This window comes from Puma concolor, chromosome D1, assembly GCF_028749965.1.
Source record: "Puma concolor isolate L17-30 chromosome D1, mPumCon1.1.hap2, whole genome shotgun sequence".
NCBI lineage: Eukaryota > Metazoa > Chordata > Mammalia > Carnivora > Felidae > Puma > Puma concolor.
The window spans coordinates 79861729-79887732 of record NC_141676.1 but is presented as its reverse complement, the minus strand read 5'-3'; positions in this window follow the sequence as shown (position 1 = coordinate 79887732).

Sequence of the window (26004 nt, the reverse complement as noted above, 5' to 3'; positions counted from 1 at the left end):
CAGGAAGAGTTAAAATGAGTGCCATGAGGAAGAACATATCCTCTTTACTGGGAGTTAAGCTTGTCCTAGTAAAGAAATAAAGAAAAAAAGTTAAACACGGAAACAAGAGAGGGAAAATCTTATTTTTATCACTGTAGTCATTCTTTTGTATTTTGTTTCTTTTTAAAAGTGTTTAGAGGTTATTTTTATTTTTTAAAAAAAAATTTTATAATTTAACTTTATTTTATTATTTTTTTTAATTTACATCCAAATTAGTTAGTATATAGTGAAGCAATGATTTCAGGAGTAGATTCCTTAATGCCCCTTACCCATTTAGCCCATCCCCCCTTCCACTACCCCTCCAGCAACCCTCAGTTTGTTCTCCATATTTGAGTCTCTTTTGTTTTGTCCCCATTCCTGTGTTTTATATTATTTTGTTTCCCTTCCCTTATGTTCATCTGTTTTGTCTCTTAAAGTCCTCATATGAGTGGTCATATGATGTTTGTCTTTCTCTGACTAATTTCACTTAGCATAATACCCTCCCAGTTCCATCCATGTAGTTGCAAATGGCAAGATTTCATTCTTTTTGATTGCTGAGTAATACTCCATTGTATATATATACCACTTCTTCTTTATCTATTCATCCATCAATAGAAATTTGGGCTCTTTCTATACTTTGGCTATTGTTGATACTGCTGCTGTAAACATGGGGGTGCATGTGTCCCTTCGAAACAGCACACCTGTATCCCGTGGATAAATGCCTAGTAGTGCAATTGCTGGGTCGTAGGGTAGTTCTATTTTTAGTTTTTTGAGAATCTTCCATACTGTTTTCCAGAGTGGCTGCACCAGCTTTCATTGCCACCAATAGTGCAAAAGAGATCCTCTTTCTCTGCATCCTCACCAACATCTGTCATTGCCTGAGTTGTTAATGTTAGTCATTCTGACAGGTGTAAGGTGGTAACTCATTGTGGTGTTGATTTGTATTTCCCTGATGATGAGTGATGTGGAGCATTTTTGCATGTGTCGGTTGGCCATCTGGATGTCTTCTTTGGAGAAGTGTCTGTTCGTGTCTTTGGCCCATTTATTCACTGGATTCTTTGTTTTTTGGGTGTTGTGTTTGATAAGTTCTTCGTAGATTTTGGATACTAACCCTTTATCTGATATTTCATTTGCAAATATCTTCTCCCATTCTGTCGGTTGCCTTTTAGTTTTGCTGATTGTTTCCTTCGCTGTGAAGAAGCTTTTTATTTTGATGAGGTCCCAGTAGTTCATTTTTGCTTTTGTTTCCCTTGCCTCCGGAGAAGTGTTGAGTAACAAATTGCTGTGGGCAAGATCAAAGAGGTTTTTGCCTGTTTTCTCCTTAAGGATTTTGATGGCTTCCTGTCTTACATTGAGGTCTTTCATCCACTTTGAGTTTATTTTTGTGTATGGTGTAAGAAAGTGGTCCAGCTTCATTCTTCTGCATGTCACTGTCCCGTTTTCCCAGCACCACTTGTTGAAGAGACTGTCTTTATTCCATTGGATATTCTTTCCTGCTTTGTCAAAGATTAGTTGGCCATACATTGGTGGGTCCATTTCTGGGTTCTCTATTCTGTTCCATTGATCTGAGTATCTGTTCTTGTGCCAGTACCATACTGTTTTAATGATTACAGCTTTCTAGTATAGCTGAAGTCTGGAATTGTTATGCCTCCTGCTTTGTTGTTGTTGTTGTTGTTGTTGTTTTCAAGATTGCTTTGGCTATTCGGGGTCTTTTCTGGTTCCATACAAATTTTAGGATTGTTTGTTCTAGCTCTGTGAAGAATGCTGGTGTTACTTTGATAAGGATTGCATTGAATATGTAGATTGCTTTGGGTAGTATCGACATGTTAACAATATTTGTTCTTCCTATCCAGGAGCATGGAATCTTTTTCCATTTCTTTGTGCCTTCTTCAATTTCTTTCATAAGCTTTCTATAGTTTTCAGTGTATAGATTTTTCCCCTCTGTGGTTAGATTTATTCCTAGGTATTTTATGGTTTTTAGTGCAATTGTAAATGGGATTGATTCCTTGATTTCTCTTTCTGTTGCTTCATTGTTGGTATATAGGAATGCAACTGATTTCTTTGCATTGATTTTATATCCTGCTACTTTGCTGAATTCATGAATCAATTCTAGCAGTTTTTTGGTGGAATCTTTTGGGTTTTCCATATAGAGCGTCATGTCATCTGCAAAGAGTGAAAGTTTGACCTTCTCCTGGCTTATTTGGATGCCTTTTGTTTCTTTGTGTTGTCTGATTGCAGAGGCTAAGACTTCCAATACTATTTTGAATAACAGTGGTGAGAGTGGACATCCCTGTCTTGTTCCTTACCTTAGGGGGAAAGCTCTCAGTTTTTCCCCATTGAGGATGATATTAGCGTTGGGTTGCTCGTATATGGCTTTTATCATCTTGAGGTATGATCCTTCTATCCCTACTTTCTTGAGGGTTTTTTATCAAGAAAGGATGCTGTATCTTGTCAAATGCTTTCTCTGCATCTATTGAGAGGATCATATGGTCCTTGTCCTTTCTTTTATTGATGTGATGAATCACGTTAATTGTTTTGTGGTTATTGAACCAGCCCTGCATCCCAGGTATAAATACCATTTCGTCATGGTGAATAATTTTTTTTAATGTATTGTTGGATCCAGTTGGCTAATATCTTGTTGAGGATTTTTGCATCCATGTTCATCAGGGAAATTGGTCTATAGTTCTCCTTTTTAGTGGGGTCTATGTCTGGTTTTGGAATCAGGGCAATGCTGGCTTCATAGAATGAGTTTGGAAGTTTTCCTTCCATTTCTATTTTTTGGAACAGCTTCTAGAGAATAGGTGTTAACTCTTCCTTAAATGTTTGGTAGAATTCCCCTGGAAAACCTTCTGGCCCTGGACTCTTGTTTTTTGGCAGATTTTTTATTACTAATTTGATTTCCCTACTGGTTGTGGGTCTGTTCAAATTTTCTATTTCTTCCTGTTTCAGTTTTGGTAGTCTATATGTTTCTAGGAATTTGTCCACTTCTTCCAGATTGCCCATTTTATTGGCATATAATTGCTCATAATAGTCTCTTATTATTGTTTTTATTTCTGTTGTGTTGGTTGTGATTTCCCTCTTTCAATCTTGATTTTACCTATTTGGGACCTTTCCTTTTTCTTCTTCATCAAACTGACTAGTGGTTTATCAATTTTGTTAATTCTTTCACAGAACCAGCTTCTGGTTTCATTGATCTGTTCTACTGTTTTTTTTTTTTTTTTTTTGGTTTTGATAGCATTAAGTTCTGCTCTAATCTTTATTATTTCCTGTCTTCTGCTGGTTTTGGGTTTTATTTGCTGTTCTTTTTCCAGCTCCTTAAGGTGTAAGGTTAGGTTGTGTGTCTGAGATGTTTCTTCCTTCTTTAGGAAGGCCTGGATTGCTATATACTTTCCTCTTATGACCACCTTTGCTGCATTCCAGAGGTTTTGGGTTGTGGTGCTATCATTTTTTCATTGACTTCCATATACTTTTTAATTTCTTCTTTAAGTGCTTGGTTAGCCCATTCATTCTTTAGTAGGATGTTCTTCAGTCTCCAAGTATGTGTTACCCTTCCAAATTTTTTTTCTTGTGGTTGATTTAGAGTTTCATAGCATTGTGGTCTGAAAATATGCACAGTATGATCTCGATCTTTTTGTACTTACTTAGGTCTGATTTATGTCCCAGTATATGATCTGTTCTGGAGAACATTCTATGTGCCCTGGGGAAGAATGTATATTCTGCTGCTTTAGGATGAACTGTTCTGAATATATCTGTTAAGTCCATCTGGTCCAATGTGTCATTCAAAGCCATTGTTTCCTTGTTGATTTTTTGATTATATGATCTGTCAGTTGCTGTGAGTGGGGTGTTGAAGTCTCCTACTATTATGATATTACTATTGAGTTTCTTTATGTTTGTGATTAATTGATTAATATATTTGGATGCTGCCACATTTGGCACATAAATGTTTGCAATTGTTAGGTCTACTTGGTCTATAGACCCCTTGATTATGACATAATGCCCTTCTGCATCTCTTGATACAGTCTTTAGTTTAAAGTCTAGATTGTCTGATATAAGTATGGCTACTCTGGCTTTCTTTTGTTGACCATTAGCATGATAGATGGTTCTCCATCCTCTGACTTTCAATCTGTAGGTGTCGTTAGATCTAAATTTGGTCTCTTGTAAATAGTATATAGATGGGTCTTGTTTTCTTATCCATTCTGTTACCCTATGTCTTTTGATTGGAGCATTGAGTCCATTAATGTTTAGAGTGAGTAAGGAAAGATATGAATTTATTGCCTTTATGATGCTTGTAGAATTGGAGTTTCTGGTGGTGTTTTCTGGTCCTTTCTAATCTTTTGTTGCTTTTGGTATTTATTTATTTATATATATATTTTCATCTTTTCTCCCCTCAGAGAGTCCCCCTTAAATTTTCTTGTAGGGCTGGTTTAGTGGTCACAAACTCCTTTAATTTTTGTTTGCCTGGGAAATGTTTTATCTGTCCTTCTATTTTGAATGACAGCCTTGCTGGATAAAGAAAATTCTTGGCTGCATATTTTTCTGATTCAGCACACTGAATATATCCCTCCACTCCTTTCTGGCCTGCCAAGTTTCTGTGGATAGGTCTGCTGCAAACCTGATCTGTCTTCCCTTGTAGGTTAGGGACTTTTTTTTCTCTTGCTGCTTTCATGACTCTCCCCTTGTCTGAATATTTTGTGAATTTGACTATGATATACCTTGTTGATGGCCGGTTTTTGTTGAATCTAATGGGGGTCCTCTGTGCTTCCTGGATTTTGATGTCTGTGTCTTTCCCCAGGTTAGGAAAGTTTTCCGCTATGATTTGCTCACATAACCCTTCTACCCCTATCTCTCTCTCTTCCTCCTCTGGGACGCCTATGATTCTGATGTTGTTCCTTTTTAATGAGTCACTGATTTCACTAATTCTTAAATCATGCTCTTTTGCCTTAATCTCCCTCTTTTTTTCTGCTTAATTATTCTCTATAAATTTGTCCTCTATATTGCGGATTCTCTGTTCTGCCTTGTCCATCCTTGCCACTGCTGTGGCATCCATCTGTGGTTGCAGCTCAGTTATAGCATTTTTAATTTCATTCTGGCTATTTTTTACTTCTTTTATCCAGCAGAAAGGGATTCTAATCTATTTTCGATTCCAGCTAGTATTCTTATTATCGTGATTCTAAATTCTGGTTCAGACATCTTGCTTGTGTCTGTGTTGGTTAAATCCCTGGCTGTCGTTTCTTCATACTCTTTCTTTTGGGGTGAATTCCTTTGTTTTGTCATTTTGAAGGGAGAAAAGGAATTAATGAGGTAGAAAAATTGAAATTAAAAAGATTAAAATTTTAAAAAATATTAAAATTAAAAATTAAACACACACACACACATAAATCGAATAGATGATGCTAGATCCTAGGTGTGTTTTGGTCTGGGTGTAGAAAGTGGTTTGACAAATTAGAGAAACAAACAAGAAAACCGCAAAAAAAAAAAAAAAAAACCCAAACAAACGAACAAAAAATTGGTAGTATTTCCTCATCCTTGATGTACTTTGAGAGTCAACATAAAAAGCCAAATAAGTTTTTCAAATCAGTTAGTGTCAAATGCATCTTTGAAGATAGTTATCAATATGAGGGCCTAAAGAATGGAAGCGGAGCCAGAACTGTCAATGTCTGGTTGAAAGCGTCATCTACTGGGTTTGTGAAACAGCTAGTGATTTTAGACTCTCTGGCCACATTAGCGTCAGCAGATGAAACCCGAATCAACGGGGACATGTAACGTAATTGCAGTTCTGTTTACAGAAGCAAATGCCGCCTACATGATTGTATTTTTCTGTAAACAAATTTCAAAAAGAGACCTGGTGCACTTTCCACAAAATGCTCTTCGGTATCCTGCTACAAAAATGAAGCCAACATTCATAATTCCTAAACTGTGTAAAGTTAGAATACAAAGGACTCAAGAAAATAGTTTTGCAGATTCATAGAGCATTCTTTCAATAAATGTAATAATTCTTGAGCAATTTCCAAAATGACAGGAACATTATCAATGCCTTTCCTAGCTGGCTAGCAGGCAGTTGGTCCTCAAGCCACAGTATTTGTGCATTGTATAAATTTAAAGAAAGATAATTAAAGAGAAATATAGACACACTTTGGTGAAAAAAAATATTTTACACGGTTCTGTCATTCCTAAAAGCTTTTTTTAAAACTATATTTAGGTGTCGGAAAGCTCTAAGACCTCCCCCATATTTACCTGGCGAAGACAATAAATCACAAATGTACTTAAATATGACCATCCTGGGGTGCAATTTGGATCTGGCTTGAGAATTTTAGATATAACCTAAAATATTGTGAACAGATTTTTCTTTCCAGCCAAGTACAAATTTTTTGTTTCAAACAAAAAAAATACTACTGGAAAACTTAACATTTATTAATAGAGACCCTGTTCCTATGTCTGTTCAGATTGTGAAACTGTAATAGAGGAAATCCAATACCACTGAGCCAGACTATTTGTGCCTTGAACATGTATGGATCACAGTGTAGTATTGCATTATCAGAAATCTGTAGTCTCTTCTTACAGCTTCCTTTCTTCTTTACTCTCATTTGTGACTCTTCTTTCCTACTCACGTAGTTATAAAAGTAGAAGAAAAATCATAAAAACACTTAACCATACACAATACAAATCTCTTTGCTTATTTATTCACTTTCCTGTTTAGAATGCCTCCTTCTAATTTAGATAACGTCCACCCCAAATCCATGCCAAAACCTGTGAGACAGGTCATGTGGTTTATTCGCTTCACTTCCTCTTCTCAGCATTTTCTCTCCAGTGAAATGCATTCACTATCACATCTAGTATCCAGAACCCTGCTCATGATTATTTAACATTTTAAATATTACGTCTTCAAAGAAGTCTTCAGGTAGCAACTTGTAACCTTTCATTCCTGAAATACTCTTCCCTTCAATGAAAATACATTCTCCTATTTTTCTCTGTTCTTTGTCACATCCTCCTCCTTCATCTCACTTATAAATATTGGGTTTCTTTAGAACTTGGTCCTTGGGGTATCATGGCAAACTATACTCTATCCTCTCTGTAATTAGATCCATTCTCATGTATTTAATAGCATTTCTATATTGATTATTTTCAAATGTGTATTTCCAAGCTGTTTCTTTCATAAGGATTTCAGGCACAGATATACAGAAACATAACTGATGTCTATATTTTTCAATTTTGCACTCATCCCACACAAAGCTTTTTCTTGTCAACAACTCTACCCCCTCCTTAATTCTCCTCAGCCAAATCTGCCACTTTATTATTCTCTTTATCACTGTCACTGGTCCCTACTCTTTGGGAGATGGAGAGAAAGCCCAAGTGTTATCCTTGTGAGGATATTTTCTCCTGCTCCACATCAAACTACTACCAAATGCCCATTAATTCTGTACCCAAAATGTTTCAGGTCTGAATTCTGTCTCCTTGCTAATCAAAATTCACAGAATAGAAGTACTTGCTCAATAAGGTTATATGGCTGAATGTAATAGGTTGGTGAATTTCCTTCTGGTCATATTGTTTTCTTCCTTTATACATATAATTTTCTTCATTACTTATAAGATCATTTGTCCTGAAAGACTATCTGTCTTTTACTCTTTCTTAATTTTTCTATATTTACCACTTTTTAAAAAAGATTTTTGAGAATATATTTACTTCTACATGTCCAGAATCTAATTCCTATTTTGAGCAGAAGTCTTTAAATATTTGTTGAATGGCAATGAACAAAGTTATTGAAATAAATACACAAACAGAGGTAACCTAACCCTTTTTCTCTCCTCCAAGCCTATTTTCCATTCCTTTCTTGACATTGCTGATGATTTAACCATAGTTAGTGCCCTGACGTTTGGGATACATTTTTCTTGCTTTCTAGTTTCTTCAATTACTAATATAACTCTAAACAATACAGTTTAGTTTTCCCTATTTTTGTGTATTTATAGTTACATTCATACTGTGTATTCTTTTCTAAATTTGTTTAATTCACTCCACACTGTATTAAAAATTTAGCCATTTTGTTTTATGTAGCATTATTTAATTCATTTTTATTTATATATGAAATTCCATTGAAAGAACTCATCACAATGCATTTAGCTATGTTGTTTTTGATGACCCCTTATTATTATTATTATAATTATAAATTATAGTGCCATAAAAACTCTTGGATATGTTTCCTTTGGTACATATACACAAGTTTCTCTGGGTTGTAGGACAAGTACACTTCCAACTTTATTAAATGAGCTAAACTTTTTTCCAATTTATACTCCAGCTAGAAAAATAAACTAGTTCTCCATTTCCATTTTCATTTTTGCCAATCTCATGTCTGTAGTAGCCTCTCCTGGTTATTAATGTTTAATTATGGTTTTATATATGTTCTAATAATTTTATAAAGTTTTTTTTTTGTAAAATTCATGTGTATATTTTGGGGGGTTATTAACTGTTCTTATTGATATGTAGAAATTTTTTATATGCTCTGACATTTTCTACTTTGTCAGTAATATATATTGTCAATATCTTTCTCTCATCTGTGTCTTGCCTCTTTTCTTTCTTAAAAAATGACTTTTGAATAATAGGGATTTTTAATCTGCTTAGCATTTTCTGTGTCTTGCTTAAGAGACCTTCCTGACCCCAAAGTAAGTGATATGTTGTCTTATAATCTATTCAAAAACCTTCATAGTTTTATGGTTTACATGAATATTCCTAAGCCAACTGCAATTGATTTGAGGATAAAATGAGATGAGAATTTAACTTCCTATTTTTCCTTATGGACATCAAGTTATTTTAGAGAATTTTCTCTCAATTCACGATTAGGCAGCAGTGACACTTATGTCATTTATCAAATATGAGGTGGAAAATACTTGTTTAACTTACGCATGACTTGTAACATAGTGTTTTTAATTAGTAATGATATTGTTTCTATTATTTCAGCTATTTAAAATTTTTTTTATGTTTATTTTTATTTTTGAGAGAGAGAAAGGCAGAGTACAAGCAGGGGAGGGACAGAGAGAGGGAGACACAGAATCTGAAGCAGGCTCCAGGCTCTGACCTATCAGCACAGAACCCGAGGTGGGGCTCAAACTCACAGACCACAAGATCATGACCTGAGCCGGACACTTAACTGACTGAGCCACCCAGGCACCCCTCAGCTATTTTTTAAATAGCTGAAATAGCTTATTAAAAACCTTAACCTGAAATTTTACATGGGAGATATTAAGAGAATATAAAAGGTGCTGTGGAATATTGAGATTCTGGATAAGCAGAAGGAGATAGTTATGTGTAGTCAGAAAATTAATGAATTATAGTTTATAAGAACTGATTCTTAATACACATTCACTCAATTAAATTGTCCTAAGAAAATTGTTTAACTTCATTATGCCTCAGTTTTGTTGTCTGCAAAATGTCCATATTACTACCAATTCTATCTACGTCAAGCAAAATCTGAAGATTAAATGAGACAAAGGTGTGATAGAAAATTCTTACGGTACAAAACTTTACTAATATTAATATCAATATTAACTATTAACTATTTACTAATAATATTAACATTAACATTAAGACATACCATTTATTGGAGGACTCTTGTGGTATGCCACATACTTTCCTAAGCATTTTTCATATATGTATTTAAATCCTCACCAATGCACACAGCGTACCAAGTTATCACTGTTTTATGAATCAAGGCATGTTAACACTGAATGACATAAGCAAAATTACCCAAGAGTAAGAATTTGAAACAGTCCTGTCTCAACCTGTAGTCCATGTCCTAATGACTTCATGCTAAACTAATCATATTTAATTGCAGTACAATGTGTAGGATGTAACCAATTAAAGACATTTTGAATGAGATATATTTTATATGACTATATAATACATATTTTGTTTTCATAATTAAAGTTATACAAACTTTGTTAATATGTTTCTATACCTTACATTTATGCATCTAAAATCTATGTAATGATACTGTGTGCTTTCTATTAATTCATACATTCATTAATTCATTCAATAAATACTTATTTAGAGCATTACAATAGATAGTTATACTAATCAAAGGAATCTAAAATTTAAAACTATGTCCTTGCTCTCTAAGATAAATATTCTAAGAAATAAAATGCATGTGTGTTCAATTCAACATATAAATATAACATCCTTGTAATATGATTCATCTTTTTAAATTTTGTCTCACCTAAAATGTATATCTAATTATAAATATTAATTTTAATATCTCCTTTGCATGGCATTTCCATGAATCATACAACTCAGTGAGATATTAAATACTACATATATCTTTTTTTTTTTCAGATAGACACTTTAATTGCACATTTTAGAACTACTATAACACTCTGAAAATGGTCATTGACCAAGATATACTTACAGACATGACTGTTCTATGTATTGACTAATGGTTAAGTGTTAAGCCTGACTAAAGGATGTCTAGATTTTACTGCTGATTCAAGCCAGGTTTCACTCCTTTATAAATGAAGTCAGACATCTACAAACAGAGAAAGAATCTCACAAGGGAACACTTATTTTCTTTCTGACTGCAAGGCATTGGATAAACTTAGCTCTTTCCCCTATGCTTGGAATGGATAGTGTTTATATTTCATTTTGAATGTGCAAGAGTGGCTGGAAGCAAAACTCTCTGTTCTGTGCATTTTAAACAATCCCTGATATCTCAACAAACAAATGGAACCCCAGAAGAGAGAAATCGAGCCAAAATAAAGCAGAAGGAGTATGGGGGGCATTTTTTCCTCCTTTTTCCTGTTAAGTTAGAAGTAATTCAGGCCCAGAAAAAGCTGTTATCAGGAGATCAATGGTGTCAGTTTCTATTTGTGTCACAAGAGTAGAGAATATGTACACGTAAACAAAAAAAACATTAAAAAAACAAAAAGCAAGGGGAAAAAAGAAAATGTGTTGCTCAGTCTGAGATAAACTGGAGTTACCCTTGGCTCATAATGAAGCTAGCTAGCATCATGATATATACCAGGGTAAAACAGGATATTGCTTGTATAAATTATAAACGTGTTTCTGATAAGATTGCAGTTTCCATGGTGTTAACATTTCAATTTGCTTATTTTCTAAGTCACACATCTTATTAAATCTTATATTAATTATTACTAAAGATAGTCCAGGCAGACTATCAGCTAATTTGTTCTTCAGATCAGCCCACTAATATCAAGCATGAGCTTCACATCCTGATGAATGGTTAATGTCAGAGAGAATTTCCCTGAGCATAATCAGCTATAATTTCCTTCTGAATAATAATGTATTTACCAAACTTTAAAATTAAAAATATTTAATATTATGTAGGAAAATATCAGATTCTGAAACCATGATAAGTATTTATTAAAACATTAACTACCTAATATAGATTGTAAAAAGAGATACTTTGATTAGTGATGGTCAACACTCTATCCTAATTAGTAGAACATTGTTATACCTTGACTATACAGAATACTTATGGTTTATTTGCATGTTTTAGAAGAACAACAGTTATATTTATATGGGCCATCTTATTTAGGTATGCAATTAGTGAACACCTGCCACTGTATTGAAGATTAAGATCTATTCATGGGTACTACATCTAAAAATTTTTTTGATTGTTGAGTTTCTAGAATGTACCAGGTAGTATGTATATTTGTGTGTGTGTGTGTGTGTGTGTGTGTGTGTGTGTGTGTAATCTTTTGATCATTATAACAACCTTTTGAAGTAGGTATCATTACTATAGTCTTTCAAATGAACGGTTAAAAAAAGATAACACAATCCTGGTAATAATTAAGTAAATTATTTGATGTTTTTGCTTACAACCCTGCAAATCAGTTCACCATAGGTTTCAAACTTTCATATGGAATAAAAAATGTAAAATCACATGCTATTTTCTATCCACACACACATATAAACATAAACACAAATATACATATATACAATAAGAGATTTAAAAAAAAATCCAGCAATAATCAGTGCTGCCCAATTTGAAACAAGAAGTTTCAGTAAAGTAGTCATGTAGCAAAGATATGAGACCTTTTAGAGGAGGATTGGGGGAATTTTTGGTACTGGCCAGGTTGATGCCAAACTGGGAGTAGCTTCTGAAGGTGATCAGAATAGAAGTGTAGGGTGGGGCAGGCAGAATCCAAAGAGGTAAACAAAGGTAAACAAGTAAGTAAATCTTATTAAAAAATAAACTTACATTCATCGTTTTATGGATCAGAAACAAAACATTGGGATAGGGAAAGAGGACCTAAAAGGAGACTTTGTACTGAGATATATTATCTAGGTAATTTTAATTTTGGTTTCTTGGGGCTACCAGAAAAAACCTAAATATTGATACATTAACCATTCTCGGGTTAGTTTTGTTCACTACTTAACTTGGTTTAGTATATAGTCAAGGGAAAAATGTGTTAATCCCAATACATATACTCCCCCATATCTACTATACTATCCTGCTACTCATAGTGAGAGAATGTGAAATGCTTCCCCTTTATTCCAATAGAAATTTGTATTTACCTTCAAGTTTGTCTGCTGAGGAAAGAGAGTGTTATAACCTGAGTGTTTTGTGAAACACTGGAAAGAAATGGCATGAGAAATACTTGAATCTTCCATTTAAAAAAGTGAAAATGTATCAGTAAGTGAGAGGATAGAAACAAAAGTCTTTTAAATTAAAAATAAATAAGTAAAGTAATAACTATTCACTGACATTTTCAATTTTAAGTTTTTGTAAAACACACATTAGCATCAACATCTCATTGCATTTCTATTGATCACAATGAGTTGCCTCGATCTAAAGTACTTAAGGCCAATGAGAGTACCATTTTTCTAGTTTAGCCATTCCCATATGGATTAAGAGCACATGCAAATTAGAATGCTGTAGCTAAAAAAGTCTTTGACAGTATCTGTGCATACAAAGTGGATAATTCAAACAAGTGTCCATGTGTTAGATTTTTTTTTCAACTCATTGTTTAAAATACCCAGAGAACTGGGAAAAAGCATAACAACTTCCTCTGACTTACAGATAGCCACGGCTATTTAGGTTTTATTTATAGACTAACTATACTTTTAAATGCCCATGAAAATGTTGGAGTTTGACCTCAATATTTATCTATTTGGATTAGAGACATCATAATTTTTCATGAAATTTGTCATCTATATCTGAAAATGACTTGGCATCACTAAAATAGAAATGCATTGTGAAATTGGATTTACTTATTTATTCAACAAATGATTCATTCATTTATTCTTTTCTAAAAAAATATACAAAACATATTTTACCTTATTTATTTATTTATTTATTTATTTATTTATTTATTTAGAAAAAGAGAGAGAAAGGAGGGAGAGGGGCATTGGTAGAGGGAGAGAGAAGATTTCAAGCCACAGGGCTAGATCTCACAACTGTGACATCATGACCTGAGCTGAAATCAAGAGTGGGATGAGTGGGATGCTTAACCAACTGAGCCACCCAGGCACCCCCATTTTTCTTTAATTTAGCAAATACTGGCATCTGTGTTATTTCAGACATTATTCTGAGGGCAGGGATACAACAGTAATTAAAAAGACAAAAATTTCTGACCTTTCCCAGAAGGGTAAAGAGAGCTACTTGCCTCCAGTGCAGTTATTCAGGGGGTGACTTACAGAGATGAAATCAGAGTGCACACATAAAAAGTGAGGGGACAGCTCTTGAAGACACTTGCAGTGAACTTAAGGGAATTTTTTTCCCCCTTTGAGTGAGATGGGCACCACTGGGGGGGAAAAATGTTGATAGGAGAGACATGATAATCCTTTTTAAAAGCCACTCTAGGGGCGCCTGGGTGGCGCAGTCGGTTCAGCGTCGGACTTCAGCCAGGTCACTATCTCGCGGTCCGTGAGTTCGAGCCCCGCATCAGGCTCTGGGCTGATGGCTCGGAGCCTGGAGCCTGTTTCTGATTCTGTGTCTCCCTCTACTCTATGCCCCTCCCCCGTTCATGCTCTGTCTCTCTCTGTCCCAAAAATAAATAAACGTTGAAAAAAAAATTAAAAAAAATAAAAGCCACTCTGGCTATCTCTGGGGACAAAAGTGAAAACCAGGTAGGAAGCTGTTTCTCCACATGAAAGATGACAGTGGTTGGAACAATTGACATTTGCTGATGGATTAGAGGCAGAGTATGAAAGAAAGAGTCAATGATGATACCAAGGTTTTGTTTGTTTGTTTTGTTTTGTTGCATGCTTTTCAGGTTTTCTTTGTTTTTATCTGAACGACTGGGACAATATATTATTTTTTGACATAGGTAAGACAGTGAGAAAGCCATATTTGAGCAGTGGTGAGGAAGATCATAAGTTATTTTTTTTAAGTTTATTTATTTATTTTGAGAGAGTGTTGAGTGTGGAAGGGACAGAGAGAGAAGGAGAGAGAATCCCATGCTGTCAGCACAGAGCCTGACATAGAGCTTGATCTCACAAACTGTGAAATCATGACCTGAGCTGAGATCAAAAGTAGGACACTTAACCGACTGAGCCATGCAGGCACCCAAGAAGATAATAAGTTCTGTCGGGAGATATTAATTATGAATTTTAATTAATTTTAAATAATTAAAAAATTTAATAATTTGAATTAATTATGAATATTATGAAATATTTGCAGGCCTCTAAGATAAGATGTTGAGTAAATAGTTGATTACATGAAATTGATATTCAGAGGAACATTCCAGACTGGGCGTCCCTTGGGACCTATAATCATGTAGATAACCATAGGGAGATCATCAAGGAAGGAATCCAACAGAAGTAGAGCCTAGGTCCTCCAACACCTAGAGGTCAGAAGATGCAAAGTAATGAACAATGGAACAGAGAAAAAGTGACCAGATGGGTAGGGAGCAAACTTAGGAGAGTAAAATGTCCAAGGTGAATGTTGATCAACTAGATTAAATGCTACTAATAGGAAAGTGAAACGATAATTACAAACTGAGTATAGGTTTTTATAATGCGGGGATCTTTGGGAACCTTAACAAGAGCAGTGGAGCATTGTAGGTTAAAATCAGATTGCAATGCTTCAAAAGCATAGATGAGAACACACAACCTTTCAAGAAATTTAGTTATTAAAGGACAAAGAAAATGAATAGTTATTGGAGAGGAATGTGGTATAAAGAGAACAGATTTGTGTTAAGATGGTGGAAATAACATATCTGCTATTTGAGGAAAATTATTTTGCAGAGAGGAAAGTTTTTGTTCTATATTCAGAAAAGATAAACTAAAAATATTCAAAACATTAAAGTAGCTTTCTCAGAACACCTGACACTTTGGTGCTGAGTTCAAAATCACTATGAAAAGTTTGTATAAATCAAGTCTACAAATTCAAACTCCTTGAGTTTGTAGTCTGAATTGTTATGTTTTGTTCATTATATGTTTTGTTCTTAATTGAGGGCTTAGATCTTTTGTCTGGTAAACATTGTTGTAACCTGTTCACCATGACTCATGAAATAAATCAGTATTTAATATCAAAGAAGGTTACTAATTTAGAATGAAATTAAATTCTGTATTGACTCTTATCCAATGAGTTACAATACAGAAACATATGCATATTACTTGGAGTAATTTTGGCACAATTCTTCATTTAAAACAATGAGTGTCATGTTTGAGAAAAGATTTAGACTGACAGTTCTTAAGATGGATGTCCTTTTTTATTCAGTGAGCAGGCAAAGTACAGAAATCTGCACTCCAAACTTCACTTTCTAGTCTTCCATAAGCAATAAAATTTGCATTCTCCATATTTTCAGCTCCTTAGCAAAAATTGTATGGGATTTAGGTCCTTGGCATTTTTCCCCAGAAAAGTTTTTTTTTTTTTTTTTTTAAGTTTATTTACTTTTGAGAGAGAGCATGGGTGGAGAAAAGGCTGAGAGGGAGAGAGAGAATCCCAAGCAGGCTTCACATTGTCAGTGTGGAGCCTGGTGCAGGGCTTGAACTCAAACGAAGAGATCATGACCCAAGCTGAAATCAGATGCTTAACTGACTGAGCCACCCAGGTGCACCCCCCCTTTATTTTAATAGTTTTCTCAATTTTGGGTGGCAAGAGTGCATGGGTAGGGTCACTAAAGGGCAAGACTTAAAATGTAAGAACCATAACAAATTTAGCATAAATTATATTAGTTGAAATTCCATAAAGAAAATTACCAAAATGGTGGGATCTACTCTCAAGTTAAAAAATAAAACTGTAAAATATTATCTTCAGGTGTATCAACCTATTTTAAACTCAAAGTATCATTTGCTTTGGGTTTTTCAAGCTGATCTGGTTATGCCCTATATTTCATTCATATATATTATAAGTGAACACAAAATTGGAAAATAGAAGCATACTGACAAGGCAGCAATTCAGATAAATTTTGGATGAACAAGATAAAAACTGCTTTCTGTATTTTGAGTTATTAAGAAAATTGGAAGGGTTGCTTTACATAAGTCAAGGGAAAGTATATTTTGTCATCCTGGGCTTACCAAGAAACTGACATTTAAACCCATGGTTTATAACTCTGTTATGTGAGGGTCACAGAAAATCTTATTTCTTTACAGTACCAAGAATCTTAAAAATATGTGTGCCATTTTATCTATCAATTCTTCTTCAAGAATTGAAAGTCTTGGGGCACCTGGGTGGCTCAGTCAGTTAAGCGTCCAACTTCAGCTCAGGTCATGATCTCACGGTCCGTGAGTTCGAGCCCTGCGTCGGGCTCTGTGCTGACAGCTCAGAGCCTGGAGCCTGTTTCAGATTCTGTGTCTCCCTCTCTCTCTGTCCCTCCCCCATTCATGCTCTGTCTCTCTCTGTCTCAAAAATAAATAAATGATTAAAAAAAATTAAAAAAAAAAATTGAAAGTCTTCAGGTAATCATGTATAATCTGAAATATATTTCAGATTATGAATTTTTATCATAAGCTTGAATGCCTGACTAAATTATGGCCAGTTACACAATAGAATAATGTACAACATTTTCAAATATTGTTTTCAAGAATATTTTTTATAAAAAGGAAATGGAGAAATAATAAATAAAAAGTTAGATCTTGATTTTGTGATAGAATAACCTACCAAATAACTATTTACCTTGGTAGTAAGCATAGGCACATTCTTCAATTTCTTGTTTACATATGTCTATATTTGTCAACGTTTTACGGGGAGGGTATTTCTTTTTAAGATGAAAAGAAGAGAAAATGATGAAACAGCCAATTAGGGTATAGTTAAATATGTGAAACTCTAAGGTGAATATTATGGTTATATTAAAATAAACCCACTAAATTTTAAGGTAGTGAATTTACAGCCTTAGCTTTCTAATTTTTTTGATAGAAGAACACTTTATTCAAATAAATCTTTTCTGGCACCCTGTTACATGAATAAGTAATAAAATAAATAAGTACATACATATCTAATATTGTGGACCTGCAATTCTTCCTTCTCTCTGTGTTTTCTTTTTTCCCTCCCTTTCTTCTTTCCTTTTTTGTTTTTGGAAAACTTTGATAATTAACACTTCAGATTTTGTGTCAGAAGGGGTTGGTAAATTTGCATAAGTAACTTGAATGGAGAGGTATCATGACTATAACTAAAACAGATTACTGAAACTCTTTGAGATGAATTGGCTTCACACAGATAAAATCGGAAAGAAAAATGATGTCCTTCAGATAAAATGCCATCCCAGTAATGGAAAGAAGGAGGAGGAGGAGGAGGAGAAAATGGGGGAAAGAAAGGGGAAGGACAAGGAAGGGACAGTGAGGAATGGAGAAAGGAGAGAAGAGGAGTTCTGATTTAAGAACTGAAAGGAGCTAAACGGTCAAGAACTATTCAACCCATGTCAGTGAACTAGTAGCAGTCTCTGTGATAACATGCTTTTGCTCTGTGCATGTGTATGTCTGAGAGACCAAGGGAGCACCTGCTAGCTTGCACATACCATATACGAGTGTTGTACCTGGAATGGTTGGGGAAAGTGGGTTCGGATTATTCATATACTATACTCTAACATAGAACATCACAGTCACATACAAAACAAGCCAAATTAGAGATGTTAGAATTGAAGCAGAGACCCAAAGATTTCTGTTTCAGCCTCTTGGAAACTCCCAATATATCTACGAGAAATCTTAATGCTATGTAGAGCACAATTTGAAAACTTAAAATTTATGTTTAAATTAATTCACATGAATGTCATTGTCCTTGACTAGCTAAAACTGTATAATATTTCACTGGTAGATAAATTAGCAAATGGGATTGAGGGAGCTTCTGAGGGTAAAGGAAAACAAGAGTGTGCTATCATGGAAACCATAGGAAACATTTTTACTGTTTGACAGTAAAAATAGTAAACCATTCATGTTTTACATGTTTAAGTAAATACTCAGAGAGTGCCTTACCATACACCATAAATTGTGCTAGCTACTGGAAAACACACACACACACAAACACATATGCAAATTTTATAAAGAATTTTGTTGTTTCTAAAAATTTATAATGAGATTGAAATATATGCTCAATTAACATTAGAAAAAGATTTTCTATTCAGATCATGGAGACTTTTCTGGGGGAACTGACATTTCCTGATAACACAAACTTACATGTATTTGACTTGAAAATGCAAATTTTTAATAATAATTACTGCCACAGTTATCCAACAGGAAGAATTACTGGAATTATCTCACTTTTTATTTCAGGAGACTTGACAATGAAATGCAATCTTGGCTTACATATTAGTAAGCAAGAAACAATTAATAGATACAAATACTAATCTTGTTTTGAATCGTTTCAAGTGCTATATAGGTTTTTCTGTTTTTTATTTCTGCTTGAGACTTTATATTTAGTCAAAATGAAAATATATAAGTATCACAGAGACATCTGTTCTAGCTATATTTTTTGTGTGATATCACATCAAACCCGCATAATATAATTAGTGTAAAACTTGTTAATAATCATAGATTTCTACATCATAGGAGATTATTTTAAGTTTAAACAAAGAATACAATCTAAGATAATATTTTCAGGGGCACCTGGATAGCTCCATCGGTTAAGCAACTGACTCTTAGTTTCAGCTCATGTCATGATCTCGCAGTTTGTGAATTTAAGCCCCACATCTGGCTTTGCACTGACAGTGCAGAGTCTGCTTGGGATTCTCTGTCTTCCTCTTTCTCATCCACTGCCCCGCTTACATTCTCTCTCTCTCTGTTTAAAAATAAATAAACATTTTTTAAAAATATTTTCAGAAGTATAATTCTAAGCAGGTTAAATGTAAAGCATATAATTAATATTAACCAAATTATTATAGTAACCATAAAGTATTTTCTAGTTTGATAATTAATCAATTTATAAAACACTATCACATTAATTTCTTAGGAAAGTACCAGAGCAGCTGTGAATGGACACAGTTGATGTGAATTAAATAAAGTGTTCTTCCTATATCAAATAATCACTTCAATGAATTATTTTAGGGTCTATACTTGTACATAGTAGCCCTTTTTAAGGTTTTGTAGATTATATACTGTGTATTCCACTCATGTAAGCCTGTATTTGGCACCCCCACAGAGTTGTGCAACACAGAATTCATGTACGCAACCACCAATAGAGCCTGGTCCTCATTTGTTACTTATTTATTTGTTTTATCTTTATTAGTGAATGAAACTATGAGTATGCAATTTTCAGTATGATGGCAGTAGTTGGGAGATTATGAAAAAGAGATGATGCTTTTAAAAATGACATCCCGGGGCACCTGGGTGGCTCAGTCGGCTAAGCATCTGACTTCAGCTCAAGTCATGATCTCACTGTTCTTGAGTTCAAGCCCCACAGCAGGCTCTCTGCTGTCAGTATGGAGCCTGCTTGGGATCCTCTGTCCCCCTCTCTGCCCTTTGTATGCTCACTGTCCCAAAAATAAATGAACATTAAAAATAAATAAAAATAAAAATGAAGCCTGGACTCATTTCTGTTAATATGACAAAATAGATATTATGAAATAGACTCCCCAAAGTGTGATTCTATATGTACATATGCCTAAGAAATTAAGAGAAGTCCCCTATAGTCAAGCCTCAAATAGGAAGGGAAAAGAGGAAAGTTTATAATCCAAGTGTTGCGTGATGACCAATGGTAGCTACACTTGTGGTGAGCATAGCATAACCTATAGAGAGGCTGAATCACTATGCTGTTGTGTGTCAACTATACTTGAAAAAAAAAACAAAAAAAGGATTCATAGAAACAACCTAACAATAGACACAACAGCCTAACGGCATTTGCTGTGATGCATACTATCAAATAAATATGTCAATATGTTCAGTGGTAAAACAAATAAAAATATGACTAAAGGAAAAGAGATGATAAAATATTAACAAGTAGATTTGGAAAAAATATATAAATTTGAGATCAAACTGTTAATAAATACTAATTAGCAGGTTAGACACAGTTAAATATATACTTTTAGTAATTTCTCTCCATACACAGGAGTTAGGGAAACTGAGGGGACCCCACGAAGCTTACTTGTTTGCCCCTTTTCCTGGTTCTATTCTTGCTAGGACCTGTACCCCCACCTTACACACTGTTTATAGTACAGATAATGTATATCCTCCTTGAAAGATCAAGGAGTTAATAATTGGGAGCCTTCCAGAACAATAGATAACTAAGAAGAAACTGGGCAAGGTTGTCATGTATGTTTTCTAGATCACTGACTCACCAAGACCCCTAGCTGCAGGACGGAAGTGACTTATGGAAGACACCTAAACACTTGTCTTTGTTTTACCCAGTTCCCAGATGCCTGAGAAGACACATAAACCAGACCACAATCTTCAGTAAAAACCCTAGACTCCTTTCTTTTCTGAGTCTTCCAGACTCTCTGTCTATAGCTGCACTTTCTATGTCTTCAGTACATTCTGCCCCTACTTCCTCTTAGCTCATATTTTATTTCTATTCTGTGCGAAGCCAAGAATCCTCTTGGCTGTTCCTGCAGGATCCCCTCTCAGTCCTTGGACCCAGTCAGCCTATATTAGACATACATATAGAAAAGCATGTTTACATATGCTGAACCATTTGAAAGTGAGCTACATACTTTTCCATGAGTATTCAGCAGGCATCTTTGAATTTTAAGGACAGTTTCCTACATAACCATAACATTGTGTGTATATACATGTGTATATACTTCATATGTACATATACATAACAATGTAAAAATTAAGTCATAGATATCACTTTAAAATGTAATAACTTCTTTTTAAAATTTTTTTAACATTTATTTATTATTGAGAGACAGAGAGAGACAGAGCACAAGCAGGGGAGGGGCAGCAATAGAGGGACACACAGAATCTGAAGCAGGCTCCAGGCTCTGAGCTGTCAGCACAGAGCCTGACGTGGGGCTCGAACTCACAAACTGCGAGATCATGACCTGAGCTGAAGTCGGATGCTCAACTGATGGAGCCACCCAGGCTTCCCAAAATGTAATAACTTCTAATACCTTTTTCATATTTATTTTCCCCCATTGTCCTCAAAAGATGTATTCCACTGAAATTTTTAGACAAAGATTCAATCAACATTCACATACTGCTTTTTTTAACGCTCCTTTAGTATCTTTTAAGGTAATATGTATTCCCAATTTGGGGAGAGTGTTTCTCAAATTGATTTTGACAAATCACCACACCATCCCTGAAGTATGTCCCCTTTTCTAGATTTGTCTGTTTCCTCATAATGCCCTTTAACTTGTTCCTCTAAATTTTCTGTAAATTGGAAATTAGTTTGCAGGTTTAATTTAGATACAGGTTAAGAATTTTTAGCAAGACAACTTTCTATGGAATGTTGTTTGTTTATTTAGAACAGAATTATGTCTGGAAGTACCTAATACCAGGTTTTCACATTATTTGATGGCACTGCAATTTGATTTTTTGGTTAAGGTGTTAACTTCCTGATTTCCCAGTTATAAATTTGTTTTTTTTTTCTTTTGCCTATGAGATAATGGTTTGAATATATGTTACGCAACTACTTTTCATCTAAATGCTTGTGCAAATAATGATAGAATGAATCTGAGTCAATTATTGAATTGTAAAATGGAGGTCCCGTGTTTCCTTCTATAACTATTATATTTGTTAGCATGCTCTAAAGAGGAGCTTTCTATATAAATAATTTTAATATACATGTATATACACATTCTCTCTCTGTGTGTAAATAATTACATACACATTTAATCTAGTCACTAAAGACAAATGCATTATTTTGTGTATTTTTTAAAAGTTTACTTATTTTGAGATAGAGAGAGAGAGAGAGAGAGAATGAGTGAGGGATGGGCAGGGAGAGGGGTGAGAGAGAATCCCAAGCAGGCTCTGTGTTGTCAACACACAGCTACCATGGGGCTTGATCCCACAAACTGTGATATCATGACCTGAGCTAAAATCAAGAGTCAGACGTTTAACTAACTGAGCCACCCAGGTTCCCCAACAAATGTTTTATTTTGTTAGATGAAGGGAAATGTACATGAATGAAAACCAGTTGCAACTTTGTTGTTCAGGTTGTTGACATGGGTTACCTGGAACAGAATGAAGAAGAGATTATTCATAATGTGGTTGAGAGAAAAAAAAATAAAGGAAAGAAATTAGAATTTTCGTCTATATCATTCTCCCATTTAGTAGGTTCAAGGACACTAAAACTCATCAATCAATCATATATATTATATACATATATATATTACATTTCATTTTGTTATAGATTAAATGGTAGCAAGAGAGTCAGAAATCTCTGAACCTTGGTGGGAAATCAGGAAGAATATTTTTAAACAGTGTGTAGTACCATATTAAAGCCATGAACCGTTCATTTTATAAGGGAATTCTGAAATAATCCTCTGTGTTCTCTGACACAAGATGTGCCAGGAACTCAGTCATAGACTACCTTCTGGAGAATAACTAAAAGGTGCAAGATGTTAGAAATAAAGCCAAAAGAACTCACCCAGCAATAGTCTTTGCTTCAAAGGTCAGTGGTCACTAATGCGAATGTTCATATCCAGGCTTGACTCAGGCTCGCACCCACATATCATTTCAGCAGGGGTATAGAAGCCAATCAGTCATCAACTTTTATGAAATCTGAAATATCTCTGAAAATCTATTGCTATGTATAGATGTCTCCTGTGTAAAATGAACTTCTCTAAATATTGGTCTCAAATTAAAATCCCTTAAGATGAGCAGTGGCATTGCTCAGAGTTAGAAGTTTGGTAGGATTGTGGTTTTAGATAACTATTTCAGAGAAGAGCTGAACTCTGTGCAGCAGGTTGTGTCCTCCTTGGGGAAATAGAAGACCAGAAATATAAACCATCTGTGGAACTGAGCCAGTCAGGCTGTTCATAGGGAAATTACTCCAGACCTACTCATCTGGGAAGTAGAGAGAAAATAAGGGGATTGAGAACAAGTGCATGGCCTGGGGAAATATGGCAGTGGTTTGAAGAAAGTTTGGAGCTCAGTGGGCAGCACGTGGCATTGACAGTAGATCATCCTAAAAACACCCAGGTCAGTATATGTAGGTGCCCAAATGAGAGGATAAATTTAGGGGATTTGTGGTCCTTTGCAAACCAAGAAGGCATAATTAAAGAGTAATGAAGATATCAGAAGTATAAATGTTGTGTGTGTGTGTGTGTGTATTTTAACCTGGGAAAGACCTTAAAGTACACTCATTTAGCTGCCTAGATATACATGTTCAGAAAATTCAAGTGATTTGCCTCAAAGTCACATATTTAGCTTATGTTAGAAGCAAGACCGCAACCCAGAGCAATTACCATATGGGTATTAGGTTGGATATTTAAAAAAATCTGCCAGTATCTGTGTTTTTCTTGGTCTTTCATGAAGTCTTCTTGTAAATAAATAGCTAATTAAATAAAAGTTATATTTGCATATTCATACATTATGCAAAATTAATATGGCTCAGGAATTTGTCACTGGCTGTAGAGAATAGAAGTTACCTTTCACTCAAAAGTTGATTTAATACATTTGCTTTGGCTATCAACTTAATTTTGCTTGTGTGACATGCCTTGTGAGAGAAATATTTCTTTACTCCCCATTTTATCTCTGCTGATTTTGATTTTAGCAAAAAGAATTTCTTATAAATCATGAACTTTAAAAATTGATTTCAATGTACATAGTCATTAGATCACTATCTGAAAGAAATATTTTTAATTTTGTGCGCATGTTAAAGTTTTTATTTTAGGTGATTTAGAGAGGAGAAAACATGGAGAAAAGAATGAAGGCAGAATGCCACCTAAGATGCAGATATGATACCTATAGTGGTCCAGCCGGATTGCCAGCTATGGGCAGTCACATATCCATTGTATCAGTTGGTAAAGGGAGCCTGACCCTCCTTAGTCTTGAATAAATCCCCAAAAAGAATTATGTAAAAAGGAACTAAATTTCCTTTCAGTATGCAGGGAAGAAGAAATATTAGAGAGAGAGTCTTGTATGGTTATTTTCAGGCAGTTAACTCTATCTTGGTGTGTGTGTGTGTGTGTGTGTGTGTGTGTGTGTGCGTTTTCCTTCTGTGTTCCTTCCATATGCTGTGGCTTTCTTTATGTCAACAAGTTCCATTTTGGACATACCACCACTTCAGTGAGAACAATCTCATTTTGGTTTCACATTAAGATGTATGTAAAAGTGCAACATTGCAAGGAATAGACCCTTGTGCCCGATTTTTGGGTTCATTTCAACTTTTAAACATTGATTTCTTTGAATCATTCCAAAATAAAAACAAAGGAGGTCTTTTTCTTCTCTAGAACTGGGTATCATGGTTAGCATTCTATTTGCCAGACTCTTAATGTTGTAAAGAAAATCATGTTGGTTACATCAATATATAAGCTGAAATAGAGTAAATAATGTACATACGTGCTTAAAATAGCAAACATAATATATATTGTTGATAGATTTTAAAACACATCTTGGGTCTTGGCTCTAACAGGAGGAGGCTGATTATTCAAAAGTAGGTTAAATGTTTGAATTTAAGACTCTAAATTGATTGACTTGAGAATGCCAGGGTATACACAAGACATCTATAACTAAAAATAAAAATTATTAATTCCATGCTAAATATAGTTACTTCTAATTACAGTGAAATATTGGACAATCAACCATCCTGATTTGCCTCAGATGGAACTACGAACTTACAGTTCAAATGTTTCTCCTCTTGGTAACTGTTGTTGGAATTCAGATTCCTACTTTAAACTTTGCTGTACCTTGAAAGCAAAGATCATTACTGAGGAAAAATGAAGTTCATCATATAATTTGGCTAATCATTTCCTATTTAGCTTAAATTAAGCCATATTGCTTTATTAAGATTCTAACATATGAAAGTATTGACTGAACTTGACTCATTAGTATGAAGTTGAAATATTCATGGAGAAGTCTAAGCAAACTTTTTCATTTTATAATTCCCACTAATGTCTTATAATCAAAGCACAACCAGTTAGCTAAATAAGAAGCCATTAGCTTGTTTGAGGTCTAAACAAAAGATAATGTAATTGCTAGCGTTTTTTTCCCCCTACTGTAGATATTAGCCAGGGACATTTTTTTTCATCAAAGCCAATCATTGTAGACAGTCAGTCTGACCAAAGAGCATTAAAAAGATTTCTCTTCAATAATAAGGGCTTTTAAAAAATTTTGCCTGCATTATATTAAATACTCTTTAAGCTCTCTTATTCAATTTGACTGAGAAAAGTTCTGTAGTACTAAATCACAAGCATACATTTCTCAAGAAAGTAGAAATTCACTGAGCAAGGCAAAACTATAGATGAAGAAGTGTAAGCCAAATTTAGGGGTTAGAGTTCCTTTAGCCCTTTACTTAACAAAACAAAGTGCTGAGTCGTGTGCATGGCTGTTCTGAAGGAATGTTTATCATGAGCATTTTATGGTATCAGAGGATTTTGTTTCTTTCTCCAATTACTAGTCAGTAAAAATCCATTATCCAATGCTATCAATTTTGATTTAGCAATAACCTGACTGTCCTTTTTGTCATCTGAGATATCTAATACAGAAACTAGTATAGGTACA